This window comes from Hakea prostrata, chromosome 3 (genome assembly GCF_041222555.1).
Source record: "Hakea prostrata isolate BN-2017 chromosome 3, UWA_Hpros_2, whole genome shotgun sequence".
NCBI lineage: Eukaryota > Viridiplantae > Streptophyta > Magnoliopsida > Proteales > Proteaceae > Hakea > Hakea prostrata.
In genome coordinates, this window is record NC_142602.1 from 72,229,340 (window position 1) to 72,244,550 (window position 15,211).

The following is a 15,211-nucleotide window of genomic DNA, read 5'->3' on the forward strand; positions in this document are numbered from 1 at the left end:
AGATGGGAATATAATAGCAAATATAGGCAAGAAGACAAGTATCACTTGCGTCCAGTACTCTCATCTAGTACGGAAAGGAACTAAGGATGGGAATAAATATAGGAAAAGACAAGTATCACTTTCATCTACATTCTGCAAGTCTTGCCATAAAAAAATTAATAATAAATAAAATCTTCAATGTTAAGTCTTCTTCAAAATCATGTCAAGTTGCCTTTAAAATGGTTTCTCTGCTTCTTCTTCTTCTTCCTCCACTCTGTGCCCCACAACCCAAACGTCAATCCCCATTTATTCGCTTTGTTCCCAACCCTTTGCTTAATTCCCTGGAAATGACATCTATTCCTATTTTTGTTGACCAAATGACGAAATTTGGTTTGGAAAACGCGGATGATCATTATCTTGAAGTTGCACCAGAGTTGATCAAACCCATCTCATCCGTGCCACTCTACACCTCTTACAATGAAAGGATTCGACCTTTGCTCGACACCATCGACAAACTACGCCAACTCAATGTCATGCAAGAAGGCATTGAGTTACCCACCATCGTTGTTGTTGGTGATCAATCTTCTGGCAAATCCAGCGTTCTTGAATCCCTTGCCAGCATCAGTTTACCTCGAGGTCTCGGCATCTGTACTCGGGTTCCCCTCATAATGCGACTTCAGAGACACTCATCACCTGAATCTGAACTTCACTTGGAGTATAATGGTAAAGAAGTTCTTACAGATGAAGATCATGTAGCACAACATATTCAAGATGCCACCACTGAGATTGCCGGTTCCTCTAAGGGAATTTCCAATACTCCGCTCACTCTTGTTGTGAAGAAGATCGGTGTTCCTGATCTAACCATGGTTGATTTGCCTGGCATTACTAGGGTTCCTGTTCGTGGCCAACCTGAAGACATCTACGAGCAGATTTCAAACATAATTATGGAGTATATAACTCCACAAGAGAGCATTATTTTGAATGTCTTATCTGCTACTGTGGATTTTCCCACCTGTGAATCGATTCGGATGTCGCAACGCGTGGACAAGACCGGGGAGAGGACCTTGGCTGTTGTGACCAAGTGTGATCAAGCACCTGTAGGTCTGCGTGAGAAGGTTATTGCAGATGATGTCAACATTGGGCTCGGTTATGTCTGCGTGAGGAATCGAATTGGAGAAGAATCGTATGAGGAAGCAAGGGAGGAGGAGGCAAGGTTGTTTAAATCCCATCCCCTTCTCTCCAAGATCAACAAATCGATTGTGGGTATCCCTATTTTGGCCCAGAAGCTGGTGGAGATCCAAGCAAATAGTATTTCCAAGTGCTTGCCAGGTATTGTGAAGAAGATCAATGAAAAGCTGTCTTTCAATGTTTCCGAGCTTGACAAATTGCCCAAACATTTATCCAATGTCACAGATGCAATGACTGTGTCTGGGCAGATTATTAGTTCAACAAAAGAATCTCTCAAGAAAATTCTCATCATGGGTGAGTTTGATGAGTACCCAGAAGAGAAAGAGATGCATAGTACAACTCGAATGGCAGTTATGATCGATAAGTGCTCCAAAGAACTCCACCAAAAGAGCATCAACCCCAGGGCAAAGTTCTTAGATGAGGAAATTAAGGTGTTAAAGGAAGCGAAAGGGATTGAGCTTCCCGATTTCATCCCTCGCAGTGCATTTCACATCATATTAAGGCGCAGAGTGAAGGAAATATCGAAGATTCCTGTTGAATTTGTTGAGGAGACCTGGTCTTATATCGGAGCTGTTGTAGTGCAAGTCTTGACGTCTCACGCTGATGGGTATCCACTGCTTCGATCTCGGATGAGAAGGACAGTGCAGAATCTGGTGGACAAAATGAAAGGGGAATCGATTGACCGAGTGAAGGAGATGGTGGAGATGGAGAAGCACACAGCTTATACATGTAACCCAGAATACATGTCAAGATGGAGCAAGCTCATGGCAGACCAACCAACCTTTATGGAGAGATTGAAGAATGGATATGAATGTTCGCAGTTAGATGGAGTGGGTAAAGTAGAATTTGGTCATCTAAGGGAGTATCATCAGGACCTGTTGGGCAAGGCATTTGATCTAAGAATGAAAATTACTGCTTATTGGGAGTCTGTGGTGCAGAGATTGGTGGATTGGTTGGCTCTTTATCTTGTGTTTAATGTTTGGAAGCTAGTGAACAAAGAGATGGAGAAGGATATATTGACTGAGTTGTTGGGGCCTGATAGCGGTGGTATTGAACAGTTGCTGGAAGAATCTCCCTCCATTGTTGCAAAACGAGAGAGGCTCAACGACAGTATCGATTTATTGAGAGAATCAAAGAAGGTTGTACAAAAGATCATGGATAAAGTTGAAATTCCCAGCAATGACTTCTCTGCCAAGCTTGGGTGGTTTCTGAATTCTGCTCTTATCCCTTCGTCTAAGAGTTGATGGTGTCTAGTTTCCTACTTTTGTATGCTCAATATTTTTATGTTTTACATATACTATCTGGAAGTGCTATAATATTATTGTGCCAAGGGGCTTACTATTTGCTTCTAAGGGTTCTACTACTATGTAGAGTTTGCTAGTATGTAGGTGAAATATTTGCAATGGATCGAAAGAGTAGTTTGAACAATTTAGGTGTGTTTTGGTTTTGCAGTTTTTTGGAATCGGACTCCAATGGATCATGATTCTAGATTAAAATAACCGTTTGGTTTAGAATTGACTCAAAATCCACGTAATACTACGGAATCAAGTGATTCCACAATTTAGTCTAAAGTAGGTGATTTTATGGAAGTTGGTTTCCAAATAGAATCATTAAATTGGAGCACTACAAGAAAACGGACCTACGGCGGCATTTTGGAAACGCCACCATAAGTCTAAAAATGCCTCCATAAACCTTTCTAGGCACTTCAAAAAATGCAAGCAAAAGCATTACCGTATTGTTACAACGACACTAAATGCAAACGCTAGTGATGGTGACTTGCGACGAAACATTTACCGGCGTTTCGGGAGTGCCATTATAGTGTTTTATTTGCCGGCATTTATACAAAATATGCCATTTATCATATTTGTGGCATTTATCAAAAGTTAAGTAATGCCATTAATATTATATATGTCCTTCATTCGGTAACAGTCTTTTCTAAGAAAAACATTTTTTTCAAGAATCGTTTCTAGCGTTTTTATAAAAGAACGGTGGTTTGAGTACAATGTTGATTATTTGGTAAAATCTAAGCTAAGAATGTTTGAGAATGTTTGTGGAACAAATGGGCATTTGGTACATTTTGTCCTTAAGAACGAATTTTTTGATAAAAAAAACGTCATTGCTACATTTATGAAATAAATTAGAAAAAAAACCATTTTGAAGTCTAAAACACCACATTTTAATATTTAAAATACGAACATTCATAGATTGTTTAGTTATACTTAATGTAAAGTAAACCAACCACAGCTTCAATGCATGAAATAGGTAAATTGTGAGTCTCAGACTCGTGCAGGTAAGTTACACTTAAGGCAACCTGATTTAACTGCAAAATTATGGTCGAAGTTAACTGTAAAGCAGCTCATGTGGTCGGCATTTTATTCGGCTTTTAACCACTAAACTAACCCACCATTTGCAGTATATTATTTAGATTGAAATACAACATCTATAGGAATCTAGAAATCATTACCAAACTAGTAGAGAGTTTCATGGTGATCATTGAATTAGGTAGAAATGACTTCATCTCAAGTAAGGTGCTCGCATCCACTGGAGGCTAGGGATGGGTGAAAGGTTTGTTAAGCTGTTTAGGTCTAAGCACCAAACATTACTCCATGGTTTAGACGATGCGTTAAGCCTCGTTTAAGACAATGAAGGAGATTCCTAGTGGATTCCTGTCGAACTCATGAGGTTGAAACTTCTTGTCCCTGTTGGAAATGCTTTAATGTTTGTTTTTTCTAAACTTATTTATGGATCAGATTCGGCTTGAATACACCATTATTTGAATCATATAAGCAAAATCGCTATCCGAATTCAATTCCATATTTAGCGGAAATTTACTGAAGGTATTTGAATTTGAATCCGAAACTTTATCAGATATCTGATTCAATAAACTATATGATTACTAATTGTCATTTTTTTTTTATTTATCATTTCCGGTTTCCGATTTCCAATTTTCGTGTTACCGATTACCAATTTTCAAAATTGCTTATCAACCCTTTTTACAGAGGAAAAAAAAAAAATGCTTAATACTTTACTGTAACCAGATAATTTTTTATCTGGATATTATTTGACCTGATAAGCATTTATCCGAATGTGAATCCAATTGTTTACCGAACAGATATAGATATTTTCGATAAATTGTTTTTTTTTATTCAAACATCTTTAAATGAATACGAATGTGAATTTAAAGGGTCTAATCTTTTATCTTTCAAATTTGTGGTTGGACTTGAAAATGGGTTTACCCTCATGTCAAGCAAGAGACATATCCCTTCGGATCTAGCCACTCCAAACACATACCATTCCATTATCATATTTAGCCTATATTTGCCAATCTTCCCATCTTCAATTTTTCTTTTCAAATGCACCTTGAGGTGTAGTTTTCTATCGTTCTTTGACTTCTTTATGGTATCAATTCTCATTCTCTATCATGCTTATTTAAAAGAAATAAGTATAAGAATTCATTATTGGTCAAGAATGAAAAATGGTATGGTGAATTTTGTCGAAAATAAATTATGGAATGAAAAATAAGTTTGGTGTCAAAAAAAAAAATTGTTAGTAAATAATAGTGAAGAAGTGATAAAAGAGGGGGAAAAAAATATGATTTTTATAATAAAAAAATATGTATTGACTATTTTACACTTATTTTAACTATAAAATTATAAGTAAACTTGGGCATAAATTAAGAGAATGAAATCCTCACCATAATTCATAATAGACAAAAAGTTCATTGTTGATTTTGGAAGTTTTTCTATTATTTTAAATAAAAATAAAACTGATAATAGATGCCAAACAACTTAAAATAAAAATATAAAAAAAACCTCATAATTGAGAATGATAATTGATACCAAAAAGAGCCTTCATCCAATACGAAAAGAAACCATTCCCAATGACTACTTGAAACGTGTAAAATAAAACAACTATCTTTACTAACGCTTAGAACCTGGAATCTACACCTTCGTCAAGTTAAGTTAGCTTTAACTTTTAAGATTGTTTTTTTGCTTCTCCCCCCCCCCCCCCCCTAAACTCTACAAACCTTTTTCCTTTTTGGTTAATGTACTCGACAAACCTCATAACCCAGTTCTTCGCTCTCTTTTTTTATTTTTATCTGAGGTTCATCTGAACTAGCTGGTGACACCTCAATTACATCCTCAAGGGTGAGATTTATCATCTACAAGGGTCAAAGCCATGATCTCTCCACTGAGAAGTATGAATCTTACCACTCTACCAACCCTGCATTGATTATAATGACTCGTGGTTGGTAACCATGACTACCACATGCCATTAGAGACACAAATTTCAAGATAACTAAAAAGAATCCAAACTAATGTGAAATTCTGTCATCCAAGTTTGCAAACAAGATTTGGGTTTCCTCCACCCAACTGAATATTAACAGATCCTTATCTCCACTTTAAAGTAATGTTTAAAGATTCTTATCTCCATTTCAAAGTTTTTACAAATGCCAAACATTTGCAGACACTCTGAACAAATTACATATGCTTGGTGGGAGAGAGAGAGTAGTGGATTTGATTTTAGTCTATGGAGAAGTCAAGACAGAGAATAGTGGAGACTTTAGAGATATATTTGACTTAAAAGACAATTAATTTGAAAAATATTTAGGATTAAGATAGACTATTGGATCTTGAGAAGCTCAATCTCATTTTTTTGGATTCACATCTTCTACGATCCACAATCTTGTAATTCACTATATATAATCATTAGGATTATGATACCTGGTAACATTGCAACAAAAGAAAAAAGAAAAAACAGACGTGCTAATAAAGTATGCAATAAAATCCTTATTAAACTACCTTTAGTAAATTGCACGATTGCACACTGTAAAGATCCCCATCCGTCATTTTTCCATAATACCATTTAAGAATTGAAGGAAAGAAATATTTGGTAAAAGAAAGGATGAGAAATTGAGAGAATAAAAATCTGCACATAAAAACCTCATACATAAAAATGAGTGAATGGATTCTAGGGTAAGTTACAAATTACATGTTTTAGTGGAACTTAAACTCTTGGTTGCACGCTTTAGTGCCCTATATTATACATTGCACACCCTCAAAATTACAAGTTGCACACTCTGACGTTCTATCTAAGATTCTGTTAAGTAATGAGTAAAATGACCATATTACCCTCATTAGAGTCAAATGACATAACTGCCTCAATTGAACCCTCCCATACCCAACCCTTAGGTGGGTGAAGGGATTCTTCCTTCACCCATCTTCTACCTACAGCTCGCCAAAAACCACCCTAGCCTGAAAATCTCTCCGCCCACTATCTCTCTCTCTCTATAAAAGATCAAGGCAACGATTTCTTCAAAGGTGGGAACTACGATGTGAGTTTGGTAGATGGGTATAATCTTCCCATGATGGTGGATGTCAAGGGTGGCATGGGTGCCTATGAATAGGTTGGATGCTCCTCAGATTTGAACTAGCAATGCCAAATGGAGTTGAAGGGGAGCAGCAGAGATGCTTATAAAAAAGCATGTGAGGCATTTGGGAGCCTTGAGTACTATTGCAACGGCGCCTTCAATACGGCCACATCTTACCGGCTCTACGAAAAGCAATTCCTGCAAAATCTTGTTTGGCATATACTCATAAACTAAAAATCTTCTTCTTCTCAACCCAGTAACCCTATGTACGGCGATTGAATTCTCCCAAGAACTTGCAACTTGTTCTGAAACTCTATTTCAACTTGCAAGAAGTTGGATCAAGTCTCTTAACTGCAATAGACTTGCCATCACGAACTATACCTCAAAACACAGCACCTAACCCACCTTTCCCAATTGAATTATCATCAGTGAATACATTTGTCGCTGATTTAAGCTCCTTGTATGAGAATCTTTGCAGAAGTTTCATGATCCCGTATCTGAAGCTTAGAGCAGAGGGATATTAGAGGGGAAGAACAACAATTTAGAAGAGGGAATTGGGAAAGAAGAAGAAGAAATGCACAAAGGAAGTTAGGAGATTAAGAATATCATTCTCTTTCTTCTAGTTACCTTTCTCAGTTACATTTATAGATTAGGGTATCTCTCTAGTCGTATGACTTCTCTACCCCTATATTCTCTCATATTCCCTAACCCAGACCAATGTCTCACAATAACATTCTAACCCCTGACCCTCTTTCAACTACACTTACACTATATCCATGACAAGAAGCATAAGTTATTAGCAACAAATTGGGCTAGGGTTAGGGCTTGGATTTTGGGTGGATGATACCAATGATAATACGCAGAGCTGAAATTTCCTTTTTGCATTTTCTCAGAATTTTATGGTTTGTTCTTTAGATTTCAAAGAGAACAAGTACGATCAACTGATAGATGGGTGGAAATTGATTGCCCTAGAAACTAGAGATGAACAAAATTCTTGAATTGTCGATGCGTGGCTTGTGTGTGTGCGAGCAAGTGAAAGAGAGTGAGAAAGGAAGTTCGTCTAACTAAAAATTATACTGTCCGATTTGAAACTTGTATTTGCTTCTGAGTTTGAAGCTGAAGCTTGTCTTTGGATTATTGCTTTTATAAAGAGTTGAATGAAAAGCAACAAACAACAATTGGGTCTGTTGGTGCAACCTAAAGGGGGGGGGTAAATCTGTTGCAACTAGTGGAATGTCCCAATTTTTCGGTTTGATTGGAAATACAAGATAAATTGAAGATTCAAATGAATTAAACAATAACAATCAACTACAAGACAAGTATTTTATAGTAGTTCGACTTTGCAAGTCTGCATTCACTCCTCTCTTGGCCTCAAGAGAGTATTCCACTAGTGATTATCTTTCAATACAATGGGTAAAGATCAAACCCTTACAATCTTTGTTACATGGCAAGAGTACCCTTTACAATCTTTGTTTATCTTAGTGCTAGAGTACCCTCTTCAATCTTTGTTCATGGGTAAGAACACACAAGCAATCTTTGTTCAATGGCAAGAGCACCCAGAACCAATTCTAATCTACCTAGACTTAGAATTAAAGACAAGCAATATATAAGAGAAGGATGTTACCTAATAAGAAAAGTGAGACTTTACCTCTTGTATGAGTGTGATGCAATAGAAGTGTATGCTCAAATGAAAATGAATGCACCACCAAAGCCTTCAATCACCTCAAGCTTGGTTTCCACAAGCTTGCTTAACACCTTGATATGTTCTTCAAGGTTGAGTGAGGACGAGAGGCAAAACCCAATTGGTTCTTTGTAATTTGAGAACTTGCAAGTACTTGGGGAGTAGTTGATCAATTGGCAAGGTTTAAGGTCTCAAATGGGGTGAATTGGGCTTATATAGATGGCCTTTGAGTGCCTTAGTCCAACCCCCAACAGATAGAAAACGAACAGATTTTTAGTCCAGATTTCAGTTCAGACGGACGTCCATCTGAATCGGATGGAGCTCTGTCTAGAAAGTACCCGTTATAAAAGGTGGCCGTTAAGACATACTTTTAACCAGACGCACGTCCGTCTAGATTTCAACTGCAAATCTATCTGGCCAGATGAAAATTTCGTCTGGCACTCTGTGACCAGACGGACTACAATCTAGATCAGATGGACATTCGTCTGCAACACAGAGTGCATAGTAATGTGCATTTAGGACTTGATTGGGTTTCTGGTATTTCTAGCCAACCCTAAGTGTAAAATCCGGCCTTATCCTAACCCTGACCCGGCCCGAATTTTGTACTGTTGTAGGCCCGAAGACCCGAAGTGGAGGTAGAAGAAACTTGTGGGCCCTCTTAGTTGAAGATTCGATGCTTGATCCAGAGCCTATGGACATTGACAATGATGCCCCTTACTTGAGCACATTGTCAGTGTTTAGTGAAAATCTACGCATCGAAGAAGATTGAATTAGTTGAAGCACCAATTGGACCCCCGTGCTCAATCCGAGGATATTTCTTGAAACTAGACTTGTAGATTGACTTGTAGGAGAAAACCCAACTCAATTCAGATCTGTCTGGCCTTCCAATTCCCTGTTCTAAGTTGTTGTCAAGCCTTGGTCGACTGCTTGGTCAACTGACAGTCGACCAGCCAGTCGACCAGAAGTAATGAAATTCGAAAATTCACAAAATTACTTCCCATTTTGACCATACCTTTTTGGAACTCATGAATGAAGTCTACCCCAATCATTGGCACTCCAGAGAATGAAAAGTGTCACTCTCTTGGGCTTTTCTTGGTGTTTGTGAAGATCCTTGACTCCAATCATTAGTTTTACACCTCAATCATAAACTCAAGGTATGATTCCTCTTATTCTTCTTCTAATCTATTCATTATTCTATCAATTTATGATCTTAAGACCATGGTTGAAGTGCTGCAACCTTGCAAACACTTAACCATGAGTTTCCCCCTTTTAATGCCATGATTATCACCCCCACTCTTACTATGTTATGCTCCCATTAGGATTGCTTACATTTCATTGCTTTGATTCCTTTCATTTCAACCTATTCTTGATTCAAAACTGATATGTAGATGCATGTTAGGTCTAGATTATTATGAATTCATGATTCTAACTTTATTCTTAACATTAACTTGATTGATTCCCATCATTCTTTACAATTTCAATCAATTCCAATTCGATTCTTGATATTTATCATATAGAACATAGGGCTTTGATTTGGGTATTTATAATTGGACCGTTGGATCGTCATGAAATTTAGTGTGTAGTGTCTTCATATTGTTATAATCATGCCCTCCAAATTTCGTGTTGATCGGAGCACCGGAAGGTTAGTTTCGGGCCAAATCTTCAATTCTGCCCATTGTTAACAAGTCTTGGTCGACAGTCGACCAAGCCAGTCAACCAAGATATGACAGCATCCCTGTACTTGGCCGAATTGCCTTGTTTGACCTCCGATTCGATTGTTTTCTTCTCTGATGTTACTTGTATGTTGTCTAGGGTACCAACACTGACTTTTGGAGCTATTCTTGGTGATCATTGATTTTATTTACGACTCGATTAAGGTAAGGACGGTTGTTAACTCAAGTACATTGATTATGCAAACATGCTTATACTTTGAGAATTTAGTAGATATACTTCCTATGTGTACTCCTTAACCATGCATGACTATTATATTCATTTTTATCAGTAATTGTATGTTACATGTCATTCGGAATATCATGCTTAATTATCCTTTATGATTATGTATATGATTAATCATGTTATGACATGCCTTTAATTACATGATGAATTATTGATTTGATATGATATGATGAGATTGAGCTTGTGAATGACTACGTATGACTTGGGATTGAGAAGTGTCCATCGACACTTTCCCGGGTTATTGGACGACATACATAGGATTGTCTAGGTGTATGGTTAGGATTATCCTTGTTGTATCAGACCCGAATCGGAAGGGTATTGAGATCGAACGACCCGTGGTAGAGTATGGTTGATGGGCACTCAAGACCGGTAACCACTCCGTGAGAGGACTTAAACCATACTGCAGATACCCGAAAGGGGCCATTTATTGGTAGGGTTGCAAACGGATAGACCTGGGCTCACGGGCGCTCAAGACCGGTAACCAACCCGTGAGAGGACGTGAGAGCTTCCTGTTTACCATTTGTGGATGACCAATAGGGTTGATGAGTCCATAGTCCGAGTTGGTGGGAGCCATAGGATACGCTGACTCTAGTGTGAAGGATACGAAACCGAGTTGGTCAGTGCCATAGGGAAAGTATCCGGATCTGACATGATACGATTGAGTAGATGACTTGCATTGGGCTAGGCTTCGCCGTGACATGCGCCAATACTTATACCAATGGTGATGTGAGAGAGTGGTGACTTAATTCCCAACCATGGTTTTGATGAGGACTTTACCCAATTACCCCGGCAGACCCAAGATATCATGTATGATTGAGGGGGAGTGACAGACGACCTAAAGAAGTATGGTGCTATGGCTTAAAGCATGTCTACCTTAGAGACTAGCATACTTAGGGTTAGAATCATATATCATCATTGTCTCATATCATCTTGCATCATATCGTGACTTGTATCGTATGAGTTATATATTATGAAACGACTTGCCTTGCTGAGTTCTTTTGAACTCATTCCTTTCGTACAATTTGTTAGATTATCCTGCAGGTGTAGAAGACTCTGATGGCGCACTCTACGACACGAGCTATGATCATGCATACTACCCTTCGGGTGATGGCTACGATGAGAGTCAGGATTATTGTGCCGAGGAGGATTATGGTTCGTACCAGGGTTAGCCCCACCATGGTGAGGGAGCGGCCGCGCTGGGTTCACTTCGTCCACACTTATGAAGAAACAATCATAAAATAGAAGAAACCTTTGCATAATGCCCCATTTCCCTGGATTACTGTTAAACACCTGGATATGTTGTCTTTAACTTTTATGGATTTATTCTTGATATTGGTTGTAACCAAGATTGATTAACCACTTTCCGCTATATTTGAAGGAGTGACTCCTGATCACTCTTTCCCTTTTAAGATTTCTTTATGTGTAATTGATACTTGATAAATTCCGCACTCTGATTGATTATCTTTTCTTGTTCACTTGATCTGTTTATTACTTACTTTAAACGTTGATTATATTGTTCATGATTATGTTATCGTGTATGTGGGAGGCATGGCCGCTCGATCTTGATCTTCGGGCTGTGGATCACATCCCGGGTATGCCAGATAGGATACCGGCTGGGTGGATGTGACACTAAGTCTCATACACTTTCCTAACATGTCCTAGGTATGTCTAATGACATGATATGTTTATAGTTGAGTGCAATTACATATGAGTGTAAATGAAGTGACTTAAGTCCTAATTTGCTAAGTCTTCTTGCTTGAGCTTGAGTTGATGATTATTGATGTTCTTGAGTTTTCTTGTACTTCATCCTTCATACTCATCTTGACTTAGACTTCCTGTTTCTTATACTTCATTCTTCATACTCATCTTGACTTAGACTTTATGTCCATCTTGGCTTGGTCTTGGCCTTGACTTTAGACGTCCGGTGAGTTTGGTCCAATGAGTTGGGTTTGGTCCACTTGCTTTCATAATAAATAAATAATCACAACTTGATATGGACATTAGTAATTTCGTGTTTGTTATTGTTGAAAACATGGACTGAGGTTTTCTAATTAGAATAGGATTATGTTTCCTAATAAGTCTAGAGTTTTATTTCTATTTGTTTTATATTTCTTTTTCCCACTTAGTATAGGGCTTAACTAGGTTGTAACTATAAGTACCCTATTGGGGTCTTGTGAATAATATACTTTTGAGGAGAAATTCCTTACATTACAACATGGTATCAGAACAAGATTTTGTTTTCATCTTACGGAGGTATTGTATAATTTTTTTTTTGAAGTCGTTATTCACGTGTTTGTTTTCTTTTCGAGTATCTTGGAAATGTATATTGGGTGATTAAGTGCATGTCTAGAAAAATTTTGTTTAAGGAGTCTGGTATTTAAGCGGACCGGTTGTGTCCCCTGAGTCTTTTTTGGAAACTTTCCTGGTGTACTTTGGTTCAACAATATACTAATTGGAGGTAACTTGAGGAGATACTTTTCATGTGAATTAATGGGAGTTATTTTGTAGTCAACAACAATTCGTGATAGAAGCAATGACAATTTTTTCATAAATTTTAAAAAAGTTCAGGGACTTCTCTTCAAATTTTAACAATTTCAGGGACTTTTTTGTAATTTTGAAAAAGTTCAGGAGGCTATTTGTAAATTTGAATGATTTCTCCTTGCGATGATGGCTGATCCCATATCTCCTTTATTTGATACATCAGAAGAGTCTCCTATGTCTTCCATTCATAAGGATCGTGAGTTTTCTCCGCTTTAAATAACCACTGTGAAACTTAATGGGACAAATTATCTCAGATGGTCTCGTTCAGTTTCCCTCGTTGTTGGTGCTCGTGGTCTTACTGGCCATCTTGATGGAACTTCTACAAAACCTTCCACACCTGGTCTACAACTTTCCAAGTGATATACAGATGAATGCTTGGTCATGGGTTTTCTCATCAACTCCATTGAATCTAGCATTGCAGAGAAATAACTCATTCTTGATGCGGCAACTATTTGGAAAGTTACTAAAGATACATACTCCAGAGTTGGCAATGATGCACAGTGCTTTGAAATTAGATGAAAAATCAACTAGTTACAACAGAAGGACCTTACTCTTTCTCAATACTATAACACTCTTCGGGGATATTACCAAACTTTAGATTTCTATGGGAAGTTTACACTGAAGAATGCTGAAGATGCTATTGCCTATCAACAATAGGAAGATAAACAAAGAGTTTATGATTTTTTGGCAGGATTGAATATAGAATTTGATCAAATTTGTGCATAGATCCTTTCTAGAGAGCCTTTCCCTTCTATGGCTCAAGCCTATGCTATGGAAGATATCGAGGACAGTCGAAAGACAGCTATGGAACACACTTAAACATAGATCTGCATTGATGGCTGGTTATGGCAATAATAAATTTAGTTCTGGTAATTTTTGCCCTCCAATAAAGTGTCAGTATTGTGGAAAAGAGCGTCATACAAAAGACAAGTGTTGGAAGTTGCATGACGTCCAACAAATTCCCGTGGAGGAGGTAGAAATGGAATCAAGAGCAGCAATAAAACATTTGCAAATCAAGCCAATTCTGAACCCTGAGTACTCCAACACCTCTTTCCTCAGATGAGCTCCAGCACCTTTGCCAGTTGATGTCCAGACTTGATTCATCTTCTCCAGTACCGACTTCCAGTGCGAGTATAGCATCTGTCATTGTTCCCTCTGTTGATCCACAATTCCCCACAGGTATTTTTGGTTGTCACAATGTCAATTTGACTTATCCCTCCTGGATAATCGACTCTAGGGCAACCGACCATATGACAAGCTCATCTACTTTGTTTCATACTTATTCATCTGTCCATATTGCTCAGGATGTTCGAACGGCTGATGGATCTCTCTCCCCTATCTCTTGGAAAGGATCTATTATCTACTCGTCTTCTCTTACCTTATTTAACGTCTTGCATGTTCCTAAGTTTTTGGCTAATCTTTTATCTATTAGTAGCCTTACTTGTGATATGAATTACAAAATAACTTTCTTTCCTTCTCATTGTGTGTTTCAGGACTTGAAAACGAGGCTTACGATTGGCCGTGGTAGACAGAAAGGGGGGCTCTACTTAATGGATGGGTCCCCATCAGCTCTTTCTACGGTCTCTAGTTCCACCTCTCTTGCACTTTTTACCTTATTACAGTGGCATAGTCGTCTTGGCCACGTTCCTTTACTTATTTTGTCCAAATTATTTCCTGATCTGATTAAAAGGTGTAATTTGAATTGTTGGTGCAACCTCGGGGGGGGTCCTTCTCGGTTGCAACTAGTGCAATATCCCTATTTTGCGGTTTATGCAGAAATACAATGTAAATTGAAAATTCAAATGAATTAGACAATTTCAAGTAACCACAACATTGGATTTATAGTGGTTCCACCATACAAGTCTACGTCCACTCCTCTCTTAGCCTCAATATAGTATTCCACTATTGATTCTCTTTCAATACAATGGGTAGAGATCAAACCCTTACAATAATCTATGTTATGGGGCAAGAGAACCCTTTACAATCTTTGTTTAGCAAGTAGGGTAAGAGCACCCCTTAACAATCTTTGTTTACGGGCAAGAGTACCCAAGCAATCTTTGTTCACAGGCAAGAGCACCCAATGACCAATTCTAATCTACCAACCTAGACTAGAATTGAAACAGTTACAAAGGAAGGATGTTACTTTACAAGAGGTGTGACACTTTACCCCTTGTCTGGATGTGATGCAATGTGAGTTGTATGCTCAAATGGAAATGTATGCACCACCGACGCTTTCAATAACCTCAAGCTTGGTTTCCACAAGCTTGCTTAACACCTTGGTATTGTTCTTCAAGGTTGGGGAAAGAGTGAGAGGCAAAGCACAAGGCTTTCTTGCAATTTGAGAGCTTTGGATCATTTGGGGAGTGGGTGATCAAGTGTGTGTGTTCAGCCTCTCAAAAGGGGTGAATTGGGTTTATATAGAGCACCTTTGAGTGCCAAAATCCAATCCCCAACGGATAGAAAATGGACACATTTTAAGTCCAATTTTCAGTTCA

General features: G+C 38.1%; 1 pseudogene; it reads left to right on the forward strand.

The window, feature by feature from the left end:
* Positions 1–266: 266 nt before the first annotated feature.
* On the forward strand, positions 267–2,516 carry LOC149022988 (dynamin-related protein 4C pseudogene; annotated as a pseudogene).
* The last annotated feature ends 12,695 nt before the right edge of the window (positions 2,517–15,211 follow it).